Source organism: Podarcis vaucheri, assembly GCF_965113315.1.
Source record: "Podarcis vaucheri genome assembly, chromosome: 6".
Taxonomy (NCBI): Eukaryota; Metazoa; Chordata; class Lepidosauria; order Squamata; family Lacertidae; genus Podarcis; species Podarcis vaucheri.
Window position 1 is genome coordinate 85,912,335 of NC_138764.1, and position 13,387 is coordinate 85,925,721.

The window sequence follows — 13,387 nt, forward strand, 5'->3', positions numbered from 1 at the left end:
AGTGGTGCATAGTATGAGATCTTGATTTTTATCTTTTAAGAACTTTTAATTTTTTTGTTGATTCTCAATCTCCCGTTACTCTATTCCACTCAGATTCTATTAAGGGGGATAGATTTAAAGCCCTTTGGGTTCAGGGCCTGGAATGCTCTCATCAGTATAATGCTACCTGCCCACTAAGCAGAGATGGTTGGGGGTGGACATTTTATTTTTATTTTCTGCACTCAGGTTGATACTCTGCAATTTGCAGCAATGTATGTTCTCTTGGGGTGGGATTCACCTAATACCTTCCATCATCCGAAGACCTGAGCAAGGAATTCTGCTTGCACACAGGGCTTTCCCCCCCATCATTCCCTGTGCCTTCTGAAATTGGCTTGGGGCAGGCAGGAGAACCCCCAGAATAGCATGCTGGGAGAGAAGAGAGGGGATCATTCCATCTGGCAAGCTGCAATGCTAATGCACATGGAATGTTAGTAATAGTGTGACATTGAATTCCACCCTTGGTTTCTCTGACAGTGATTGCCAGGTTCTTTGAAGTACAAGGCTGCTGTGCCTTTAATAGTCACATAACTGGGAATTAAATTTTCCCCACCTCTATAGCATATGAGGAGAAAAGTGCTGCCATATAGGATTAATTGGGAAATGATTTGTTTGTTCACATGGTTAGAATAAATTATTATTCTGCCATAAGAATTTCCACAATAGTACTTCAGATTTTGAAAATATATTTTCATTCTTTCCAGCCTGACTAGTGGGGGTTTCTTACAGAGAAAGCTTTACAAAGGTGTGTAATTAGGAGGCAGTTGAGTCTTGATGCTTATCTTTACGTGACCATATTGCCAATCACTCCTCTAATTGGTAATGTGAGTTCATCTGAATACAGCTACTGTCAATGTTGTCAACTGAGTGGTTAAACTTGCATGCAAATGCATATGCAACTGGTTGATATGAAAAGGCCCTAGTTAAATTTCTTAAGAAATTATCTGCCTGTACAAAGCTCTTCACCTGACTACTAGTAATTATCTATAAGTAGTCTGAGTAGAAGTATCAATTTTGAAATTCTGAATTCTGGATAGTACTATAATGTGTGCTTCTACATATGAATGCCTCATAAATATTTCCCAAGAGCAATTTATTTTTCTAATTAGCTGGAAGAGTCTCACTTTTTTTTTTTACACATTGCTTCAAGCAGTTTTGAATAAATCAATTCAAACACACAGCTGTTGTTCAAAACTTCACTTAAGTTGCTGTAATTCTGAATAGCTTATTAGGAATGATTCCTAACTAGTCGATTTAATAATACCATTTACAACATGGTCATAAAATAAATTAAACCAGTCTCTAAACTTAATGGATAAAATAGAGAAAGGGAAATTGTCAGAGTCTCTGCTTGTTTTGATAATAGACATTGCAGTATTCATGGCTTATTCAGAATATAACTTATACTAAGAAATTACTCTTGTCATTTTTCTGAAACATACCATTTAGGAGGATAAAAGAATATAAATGTTAAAAAGAGGAGCAGATTTTTTAAATAGCTTCAACAATGTTATTGGGCATGGTGTGAAGGCCCATGTTTTAGCAACCTTGCTGATGCTAAGCAGATCTGGATCTGGACAATGCCTGGATAGGAGACCACTTGGTAACCTTATGTATACCATCATGAGCAGCAGAAAAGATGCCCAGCCACAATTATTTCATGTCATAGGTTTGTGTGGATGTCTTTAATAAAATGTGTGTTTTAAAGGGCCCAGATATAGATGTGCAATCTCAAAATGCTCAGAGTGCTGAGACTATGACAGACATAATTGCAGAACATGGACTTCTTTCTGTGCTGGTGAACAGGATCAACAACCTGCTTCCGCTAGGTAGAATATGAGCTGCAGAAAGCTGCCTGTAGTCTCAAGCATAGTCCTCTACTTTTGTAAATCGGGGGGGGGGGGGGTCCTTGGCCAAAGTAATAGAAGTGGTCAGATAACTGGTCTGATAACCTTATGCTTTGGGGTGGGGGTGGGGAGATGAGCTGAATTATGTGCAGGGTTGCTAGGCCTTCAGCAGCTACAGAAGATTATCAGATTATCAGCCTATACAGGTTGAAGCTAGTTGGAAAATTTATTCTACTGCTGCACTGTTGTCATCTTCTCCTTTCTTTTAAAGTAACAGAGGTAACCAGAATAACCATTCCTGCCTATTTTCTCCATGCATGAGCAGCCTGGATGTGAGGGTGGTAGCTGAGTAGCCTTTTGTTTGAAGCAGGGTTTGCCTTGACCTCTTGATGAGGTTCTAAAATTTGTCATCAACCCCAACCCAAATTCTTAAGAATGTAAATAAAATAGTCAACAAATATCAATATATAATCAACATTTATTTATCATCAATCATTACTAGGAATAATAAAATATAAAAGACAAGGAAGTAAAACAAGTGAAAATAATAGTAGTCGTTGACTAAATTATTGGAATATCTCATATTGTTGTTGTTTAGTCATGTCCGGCTCTTCGTGACCCCATGGACCAGAGCACGCCAGGCATTCCTGTCTTCCACTGCCTCCCGCAGTTTAGCTGGTAGCTTCGAGAACACTGTCCAACCATCTCGTCCTCTGTCGTCCCCTTCTCCTTGTGTCCTCCGTGTTCCCCAACATCAGATTCTTTTCCAAGGAGTCTTTTCTTCTCATGAGGTGGCCAAAGTATTGGAGCCTAAGCTTTAGGGTCTGTCCTTCCAGTGAGCACTCAGGGCTGATTTACTTAATATCTCATATTAAGCTTTACTGAAAATGAAGATGGGGAACACAATGATACTTACATGAAGTTTTAAAATTTTCTTTGACAGAACGTGACACACAATGCCTACTGATCCTGATGCCTGCCATTGAAAAATCATCTGTGCATGCTTGAGTTTTAAGGACATGTAAGTGAAAATATTTTAAAAGTAAAATTTAGAGATTATTCCTTTTTTTCCTTAAGTTTTCATTATAAACATAGATTCTGGGCGCACTCTAGCCAAAGTCCCATCGATAGGAGATGCACCAATATGCTTAAAAGTTTCTCACTGAAATCAATAAGGTTTAATGTAGATGGACTGTGTCCTATGTTAGTAAAATGTTAATCTTTTGATTACATTCCAGCAGCTGTTTTCCTAAACTAGGACAGAAATCAAAAAGTTTTTAACTGTTCTTGAGTGGGGCTTGATTTTTTATTTTTCTTAAAGTTGGGCACTGTTGTATAGTTCTAATAAGTCTTTGATAAATAAAATTATATTGTAAACCACCATATGATCTTCAGATGAAGGGCAGTATAGACATCGACTAACTAACTAACTAACCAACTAATTAATTAATTAAATGGATGATGAGAGGAAAACTGTTGCAAAACAAAAACTCGCTCCTAATTTTAACATATTTGGTGAGACTACAGGGAGCATCCTATTATTGAAATTGTAATATGTGATATGTTCCTTAAAGACTATAGGCACAGCTAATTAAAGTTAATAAATAATAGTGGTAATAATATGAACAAGCCCTGAAAAAAGTTCTAGGGCCAATCATAAATGTAAATAAAGATTAGAATAATATCTGGACATTCCTAAAATACATTTTTTTCTACTATTTGACTGTTTTCCCTAATGTTCCCATGCTTTTTTTTGTTATGTATTTTTTTCGGTGGTCAAAGTGTTCCACATAAATTAGCTCGAGATGCATCCTTGAAGCTGTGAGATAGTGTGTTGCTTTAGACCACCTGGCAAGCTGATGGCTGAAGAGAGATTTGAATTAGGGACTTCCTAGCCCACAAGACATTACAACAGGAATACAGAGCCTTTAGATGTTTTGGACTCCAACTCCAGCCCCAACCAACATGGCCATTTGGTTTGGCCATCCCTGCTTTAAAGTTTCACTTAACAATTTTTTTCCTTCGCTGCATATATTTCTAATCTAATCATCTCACTAGTACAATTCATGCATCTGATGAAGCAGGCTTTAGCCAGTGAACCCTCACACTAACAATAATGTAGCTCATATTTAAGTTGCCACAAGACTCAGTTGTTTTATCAGACCAACTCTTCCTGAATTTCCATCCTCTGACAGTATTGTTTAGGAAAAACACTTATCAGCTATTGAAACTTAGCTTTGAGAACTGGGGTTTTATCTTAGTAGCAAGGTTTGCCAGCTGCTTCTTGTGCTGGGAAAAACACTTCTCAGCTATTGAACCTTAGCTTTGAGAACCCAGGGTTTTATCATAGTAGCAGGGTTTGGCCAGCTGCTTCTTAATCTCTTCAGGTGGCAAAAGCCCCTCTCAATTCCATGTCTTTCCTCTGAGAAGCCCATGATGTCATTCCATGCTTGTGTCCCTCAAACAAACCTAGAAATTAGAAGCTGAGAATCTTTTTTAAGTGGGTTATAGATGCAACATGTTGCCCTTCAATTGGAGTATTAATATTAGTGTTAAAGACAAGTCCCAAAACAGTATCTTCTATGCAGAGATTGTATTTGACCTTAAAGAATCCCGGAACATTTAAAGAGCTCTTGCAAGCATAGCAAACCACTTGAGCAAGACAATGACACAGTACAAATAGGCCTGTGTATCTGATTGTATCAGATGCAGCAATAAGAGCTAGAAATATTGCACCTGTATTGTACCTCTTCTGGCAGTCACTCCTGATACAACTGCTGAGTGCAACTACTTAAGCACTGTGATATGGTCTGACATTGGGTTGTTTTTTGTTCAGAATATCACCAGTGAAGACAGTTGTTTAAATAGCAAGCTTTTAAAGTAACTCATATAACAAGGTATCAGGAAAAGAAGTGTGGCACTTTGTTTTACTAGTTAATGGCCTTTCTCTGACATCAGATAATAGGTGTTTTAATTCCCCATGTATGATCAAAAATAAGAAATGTAACTATGTATGTATTACTTTTTAACTGCAGTGAATGGGTGGTATGTTGTCTGGTTTCATGTGCACAATCTGTGCAGTCATTGTAATTATTTTTCTAGCTTTGCAGTTTCAAAATCTGTGCTTCAGCTTAGCTGCTTTGGCTGAGAGTTGGCTCTAAATAGTAAGTTCCTTTACAGATTGCAAGAAAACCTGTCTTTATCTGGGTTGACCTCTTGATAATCATTAGCCCGATTAGTAATACCATTGGCACAAACTACATAAGAGGAGGCTTTCTGGCTCTGATCAAATGTCCATTTAGTTCAGCATTCTGTTTCGCTCAGTTGGGGACATGAAGGCAATAGCCCTTTCCCATTGCTGTTCCAGAGCATACTTCCTCAGATCCTGGACATGTTGTCATGGATAAAGTACTCTACAATAATGGTTCATATATAGTAATAGTCAAGTACCAAATGTGAACAAATATTCTGTTGTACGCAAGAACCATATATATTAAATGGAATAAACAATGTGACTCATAAGACCATAAGATTCATAAGACCATGAACAGTATATGCATAATGGTACACTGGTTATTACAATTACAGATAGGTAGCCGTGTTGGTCTGCCATAGTCAAAATAAAAAAATTCCTTCCAGTAGCACCTTAAAGACCAACTATGTTAGTTCTTGGTATGAGCTTTCGTGTGCATGCACACTTCTTAAGTGTGTATCTTAAGAAGTGTGCATGCACACGAAAGCTCATACCAAGAACTAACTTAGTTGGTCTTTAAGGTGCTACTGGAAGGATTTTTTTTATTTTGGTTATTACAAGTGAGTGTTTTCCCAACATGCCCCAGTGATCTTGAGTCCTTGGGGGAAAATAGTTTCAACAAACTTCTTAGGGGAAAGTGTTCCAATTCTTCATATGCATCAATGGCCAAAAAAATTAAAATATATAGTGTTTTCACATTTTGGATCTTTCTCATTCTTGGGCATGATATAGTGCCTTTAACAGCAAACTCAACTTGTAAGTGGTGACACAATTGTAGTCAAAACCGAGAGAGTGTGTGTGATTGGCATACACAGGAGTGCTTATGCTCGTAAGAGCTGTCTGGGTGGAGAACGCCTGCAGCTTCCCCACCATGGCACTCTCTACCACCTTCCACCCAAAGGTAACTGGCTGACAGCTGTTCTGCTCCAAAGCTTCCCAGTATGTGGGTTGCTTACTGGGAAGGGCATTTTGGCAGGCTGCTCGCTCAGGAGCCTGGGAGATACTTCACTCCAGTATTGCCTATAAGTTTTTTTTATGGTTTCAGTTTGGTTCACTTTGCAATAAAAGGAAAAAGGCCTGCCTAAGGAATATTGGTCACCTCAATGGAAGCAATGTCACAAGTCATAGCTTTGGGAAATGTAATCCAGTCAATGCAGTATAATTACTGTCTCCTCCCTCAGGAAATGTGACCATTGTTCAAGACTAAAATCTAATCAGACTAGTGAAAGAGTGAAGAATGCCGCCTTATATCTGCAAAAGAAAAAGACCCACCCCGTCTTGCCATGTGCTTCAGTGCTTCAGAACGCGGGTGGCGCTGTGGGCTAAAGCCTCAACGCCTAGCACTTGCCGATCGAAAGGTCGGCGGTTCGAATCCCCGCGGCGGGGTGCGCTCCCGCTGCTCGGTCCCAGCGCCTGCCCACCTAGCAGTTCGAAAGCACCCCCGGGGGCAAGTAGATAAATAGGTACCGCTTACCAGCGGGAAGGTAAACGGCGTTCCGTGTGCGGCTCTGGCTCGCCAGAGCAGCGATGTCACGCTGGCCACGTGACCCGGAAGTGTCCCCGGACAGCGCTGGCCCCCGGCCAATAGATGTGAGATGGGCGCACAAACCCCACAGTCTGTCAAGACTGGCCCGTTCGGGCAGGGGTACCTTTACCTTAGTCAGGAATGGCACCTCCCTGATCCAATCAATTTTTGAATTTGCTTTGAAGCTTTTGTCCAAAAAGGTACAAAAGCTGAGGTCCTGATCCCACCACTTCTTCTGATTGCTCAGTTCCACTCTCCTTGAAATCGCTTGCTGAAAATCCCTTAAATGGAGGTCTAACTCCATTATCCTCCTCCGCTTTCCCCTCACTAACACTGGTTCCTGCACCTCTGGATGGTCACTTGCTGCTTCAAGTGCAGCTGCTTCAGAAGCCCTTTTCAGGAATTTACTTCAGTTCCTTCTTCTCTGGATCCCTGTTTGCTGAGTCAGAGATCTTGGTTCCAACTGCTCAGAGGTCCTTTTCAGGCCTCCTGCCTGCCTCCCTGTTTCACTGTTTCCTGCCTTACCTGGAAGATTCAACACACACACTAGTCCTCTTTCTTCAGGATTGCCAACTGTGTTGGAAAGGTAAAACTTGTTTGCTTTTCTGTCTTCTGGAGGTCCTTCCCCTATAAATTGTAGCCTCCACATCTGCTTCCTCTTCCTATGTTTTTAGATCTATTTTTAACATCCTACCTTGGAGTGTCTGCATGCCTGGGTCCTCACCAATTCAGCTGTGCATTGCTGAGACCTAGTCTGCAAGGTACGCCTAGAGAGGAAGAGCAGTCTAGTGTGGCTTCCTAAGCAGCTCTGAACACCTCTCCTCCCCTTCTATTATACCTTATGTGTTTGTTTGCTTTGTGTGTTTGTCTGTGCTAGTTTAGTCATGATTAGAATTAACTAATCCTCACATACCAAAGAAAGTGCACTTAGTGATCCCCACTGTCAGAGTAGATATGTATTGTTGGTGAGCCCCACTGAAATGGAAATGTGTAGGTTTTCTTTCTTTTTCTGTCCAATAAGCATCCCCATAACCTGTGCAAATTACTGGGTAAATCTGCCAAGATGCACTATTGCCACTGACTAAACGCCTGGAACGTGTCTTTTGAAACACATGTCTTCCAAGGAGGCTTGCTAACAAGGTCAACATGATACAAATGTAGTGCTGGAGCCAACATGGTGCTCCTGTAGGTGTTTGTTAATTGTGCCTCACCCTCTTACCTCTTAGTAAGCAACAGCTCCCACCTGCTGGGAAGCTAGTATGTTGACTCCGTACCACCCAATGAACTGTTTATGGCACTCTGTGGAAAAAGCACTTCTTTCTCTAGGAGAGTAAGGAGTCTTCAATGGGGGCTTCTTTCCTTCCCCCACAGCATCTTCCTGGAAGGCATGCTTGCTTGAGAGATGGAGAGTAGAATGATACTGTCCCCCTAGCTGGGCTCACCAAATAGCAAATAAATATCGGCTGGACATGCTCAACTTTAGCTTGTCTTGTTTTCTATTTCAGTGAGCAGCTAGGCTAGAACCTGCTGACTTCAGAACCCAGCCCTGTAACTTGCCTAGTAATAGAGGAGAGTTATTCCTTGCTCATGTGCAGAGTGTTGTTCTGTCTTATCTCTCTAATGAGTAGCTACAGATCAGGCTCCCAGAGGGGAGTGGGTGGTTGCACACGTGGATCTATCACCTCCCAATAGTCCAGAGCCTGTTGTTTGAGGTGGTTGCCTCTCATGTATCATCAGTGGGCTGGGTCAGGCCTGGAGGGGCACCATATTGGCAATGGCTAAACTAGCCATTGTTTGTTGCCCTCCACAAACAGGCAACAGAAATTCATGTTATTTATTTATTTTTGTATCTTTAAGCCCCCTCCCCAGCTGTTCAGTGGTTAATCCCTGGATCAGTACCATCTAAAGTCTGCACAATAAGTTAAGCATATTCCTTTTTGAGACAGGCACTTAGGCCAGCATTTTCCAACCCTGGATCCCCCAGATGTTGTTGGACTATAACTCCCTTCATTCCTGACTGATACTCCTGCTGGCTAGGGATGGTGGGAGTTGTAGCCCAACAACATCCTAGCACTCTTTTGGCTGGAACTTTGTAAACAGCTTTGACAGCTATCATACTGCTTAATAAATATGAGAGCATTGTGCTCTGGAATTATTCTAAAGAAGCTTTTCGTTTAGTGAAGTTCTTTGAAAATTGGTAACAAATGGAAATAACAATTTCATATTGTTGGGAAATACTGGAACACTTAGGGCAACAGCAAACTTTACTTAATCTGTATTCAGAGTACTTGATATACTATTACTCTATAGAGACACATTCAAGAGTGCTGTTGTTGGCATACATCGGTCTCTGGAGACATTGGAGGAGTGCACCTTTTGGGGGGTGGAGTCAAACTATGGGAAGGTTATCCAGCTTTGGCTGTAGAGACCAATGTGGGAGAGAGACATGCTTTGCTGCAACTGGGGAAAATGAAGGTGTCCGGTTGTGCTGCTGCACATGCACCATGGTGTTTCTTCTCTGTGCTCTTCCCAGTGGCCATTCCTCCTCTGGTCACTGCTATGGATGCACAACCTCATTGTCTTTTGCAGCTGGCGCATTGAAAATCCTGTTGACTGTTGATCTCTGAGCTCTAAAGCCGCATTGTGACTTGACTTGTCAGCGAGTGACTGTACTTTCAGTAAAAACAATTTCAAGGAATTGCAGAAATATATAGGAACTATAGTTACTACGCTCTCACATCAGGTTGATCAGCATTGCTGCTATATTTTAATAGGTGGTATTTGCATTAATAATTGACTCAATTGTGAAGGTATCTTGTTGCATAAAAATCGCTATTACTAAGCATATTCACTGAAGGACCCTAAGCAGCAAGAGCGCAGCCCCTCTGGGCTTCCTTGCAAATTGGCTGCGGTATTGCATTGCTTTCTACATTGCAGAAGCAATAATATTATGGAGAAATGATGGAGGTCTGCGTAGGGTATATTAGAACACTGTTGCTAGGGAAATAGACTTACCAGCTAGTCTCATTTTAAGGCAGTGTCCCTTGTTTCAGAGCTACTCCATTTCCTTACAAGATGCTATTTACTTCAGAATACAACTACAGTGGTAATAAAAGAAGTGCTAAAATATGGTTGTTAATGACAATCTTTTAACTGAATTTCTAATTGCTATTTTAAACAGTATTAAAGAATTGTATGTATCCAGCCCTGAACAGACCTTGTGGTGAAGGCTTAGCTATAAATTCAAATAATAAGTACCGTATTTTTCGCTCTATAACACGCACCCGACCATAACACGCACATAGTTTTTAGAGGAGGAAAATCCGTAGGCATGCCACCCATAGGCATTTCCTCCATAACACGCACAGACATTTCCCCTTACTTTCTAGGAGGAAAAAAGTGAGTGTTATGGTGCAAAAAATACGGTAAATAAGATAGCCCCTTAAAAAACAACAACAACCAAGCAAACCCTGTTTTGACAACTTTGTGGATACTGTTATGCACTGAAGTATAACTGAAAGAAATAATGGATATCTGTGAATTGAGTGAACAATACAAGTTTTTAAAATACAGTATTCAGTATAATTTTTCCCTACTGCAACAAGATACTTTTGAGCATAATTTATTAAAGCCGAAAGAGGGGTTTTTTTTAATCGAACCTTATACACAGACACCCAACTCTCCTTTTAATATTACTTCATATCCAAATTAGTTACAAAACAGCTTGACCTTTGAAGGCATTGTACAGTTTGTTTTAAGTACAGCAACTTATTTCCTGGGTTTCTGTCTTGTCTGCTGTACCCCTACCCTTCCTGAGCTTCTCTCCAACTCTTTATCTTGTTTTATTTACTTCCTGTCTCTTTCTGTGGCAGCTTCTAGCGCCACAAAACTGTGTGTCTGTTTAGGAATGCAGTTGCTATGAGAGCAGAGGCAACCAAATACTGTAATCTGCATGCAGTATCTACACAATACTACTTCGGGGTTTGGAACGCCCCCCCCCCCCATATCATACAAACCACATAACTGTTGAAAGCAGCTGTCTGAATGAGTCTGTACTGTGCCTTTTGCATGACAGAGCAGAGCTTGGTCTTGCTTTCTCTGTTAAAAAGCTTCCCTTTTTTGTGTGTGGTGATTTTGTTGTCCTTTAAATGCCAGGTCCAAGTGTTTGATACTACCCTGCCATCTTGTGGCAAGCATGCAACTCACAATTTGTTTTTCTCTGGGTTTTCCTATTGTCATGCAAATTTATTCTTAAAAAAAAACCTTTATTTTTCTTGGGGCATTCATTGTACACGAAAAATGATGACTCTCCCAATACAATAGTTTGAAACTGTCTTCCACAATGACATGGGTGTCTGCAATTTCTAAATTTAAAAAAAGAAGTTGAAGAAATAGTTGTTCTTTATGATAGCTGCCTTCTAGATATGACATGAAAAACAGGCATTTAGTAGAAATTTAGTTTAGTTAACTCTGAATCTAACATTAACTGGTGTCCTGTGGTTTGTGATGTGCAACTGCTTCCATAGAATCATAAAATCATAGAACTGTAGAGTTGGAAGGTAGCCTGAGGATCATCTAGTCCAGTCTCCTGCAATGCAGGAATCGCAACCAAAGCATCCATGACAGATGACCACCCAATCTCTGCTTAAAAGCCCCCAAGGAAGGAGAGTCCACCACGTTCCAAGGGAGTTGGTTCCACTGTCAAACAGCTCCTACTGCCACAAAGTTTTTCCTGATGTTTAGTCAGAATCTCTTTTCTTGTAACTTGAAGCCATTGGTTCAGGTCCTGCCCTCTGGACCAGGAGAAAACAAGCCATCTTCCATTTGACAGCCTTTTCAATATTTAAAGATGGCTGTTGTCTCCTTTCAGTCTCCTCTTTTCCTGGCTAAACATACCCATCTCTCTCAAGAGTTCCCCACAAGCCTTGGTTGGCAGACTTTTGATCATATTGGTTGCCCTCGTCTGCACACGTTCCAGCATGTGAATATAATTTTAAAATTGTGGCACCCAGAACTAGACATCATGCGCCAGATGTGTTCTGACCAAGATAGAATAGAGCAGTACTATTACTTCCCTTGACTGGGACACTATGCCTCTGTTAAGCAAGATATTTAAGTTCTGCCATGTATCTAGAAAAAAATAACCCTCCAAATAATTAATACAGGCTTTACAACAATGTTTTGACTGGCAACCCTGATAATTTTTGGAAATATTGGGGCCCCAAAAGTGGCAAGATGACTCCTTTCTTTGGAGAAACTAAGGTCTGCCAAAATTATTGCTTCCAGGAAAAAGAGTATTAGAAATGAATGTAGCTAAACTTTCATGGATAAAGTTCTCCTGTGGCCAATATGCTAAAATTTCAGCACAATGCTATCTGATCTGTCTCAGGATCTGTCACTTTAATATTCCACTCCCAGTTAATAACGTTTTATTAGAAAGGACTCCTTTTAAATATTTAAATCAACCTGTATCTTAAACCATAATATTCTCTGAGGCTTCAGGTTGAATACAGACACAACAGAATTCATAGCAGAACTATGATGAAGTGCCCCCATTGCAAACTCATATACTTTATTCTCTTGAGCCATCTGAATTATTTTATACACTTGTTATATTTTAAGTATACTAAGTCTGTGCATGCTTTCTACATGGCGTATCTTCCTTCTTAATTTGGATGTTACAACATCTGGATGACATGGTTTAATATGGGAAGGAGGCCATGCCTGTTGCGGATTTGGAGGAGGTTAAAACAAAATGGGAGTGAAAAATGTATTTAATGTTGTAGACTGTAGTGGTCATTACACTGCTGCAGTTGCAATGCAATTTTTGGTTAGAAATGTAGTTTTTACATAAACAAGCAAGCACGCAAATATCTAGTATTTTTACAGAATTTCATCAGCTTTTAAAAAAAGATAGTTGGCAGCCTACTTTAAAATTGAATTGTACAAGTGATTTTCAAACTTTTTTTCCCTTCAGGGAACATATTTGGTATAAACATGTCTGCAATGCCAAGTATCTTAACACAGAGCCCTGTATGTTGCTGAGGATTTGGGGTGTGTGCACAGTTCACAAAGGCCTGGTCTGTTTGGGCTCACGGTTGCCTATCATGATCTAAGACAGTATAACAGCAGTGGCCAAATGGAACGTCCCAGCTCTTCCCTGTGTATTTCCACCAACTCTCTCTGCCCTTTGCTTTAGTAAGTAAGCTTGGAGGAAAGCCTGCAAGTGAACCTGCCTTTGGTAACTAATTTTGGAGCCTCCTTCCCAACTTGCTGATGCCCCACAACGCCTGTAATTTGATGGAGGCACTACAATGGCCTTTGAATATAGCTTCTTTGAGCCTACCAAGCACTACATTCAAAATGACAGAACACCCAGGAGGACGTTGGTATCTCTGGTGGCTCTTAGGCACCTTCTCATTACTCAGTGGCAAGGTGGTGGGGAGGGCATCCTAAAAGCAGCACCTGCCGGGCAAATGGCAGTGCTATTCTTGAACAGTCTGTTCAGCCAACCAGTTGGTATGTGACACAATCCTTCTGTGAACATGAGATCTAAAACAGAAATAATAGGAAGTTGGTAGTTATTCTATTTTATAGGGATACTGTTCATGTTCACTGATGGACATATTTGAAATCCATTTTCATTGAAGATGCCTAATACGCCCTGGAATGAAGTTTGAAAACCTTTGAACAAGATGATCTTCGGGTCACTTGCAACCCCAACAT

The 13,387-nt window shown here is 40.6% G+C and overlaps 1 long non-coding RNA gene across 2 annotated transcripts in view; it reads left to right on the plus strand.

The window, feature by feature from the left end:
• Positions 1–7,410, plus strand: part of LOC309534358 — a 68,798-nt gene extending 61,388 nt beyond the window's left edge. The window contains exons 3-4 of one of the 2 annotated variants that reach the window (XR_014220613.1): positions 2,827–2,904; positions 7,336–7,410. This is a non-coding gene — a long non-coding RNA (uncharacterized lncRNA). Of the gene's footprint in view, positions 1–2,826; positions 2,905–6,317; positions 6,429–7,335 lie in introns of those variants that run through there. The other variant, XR_014220614.1, reaches the window with a different exon arrangement.
• The last annotated feature ends 5,977 nt before the right edge of the window (positions 7,411–13,387 follow it).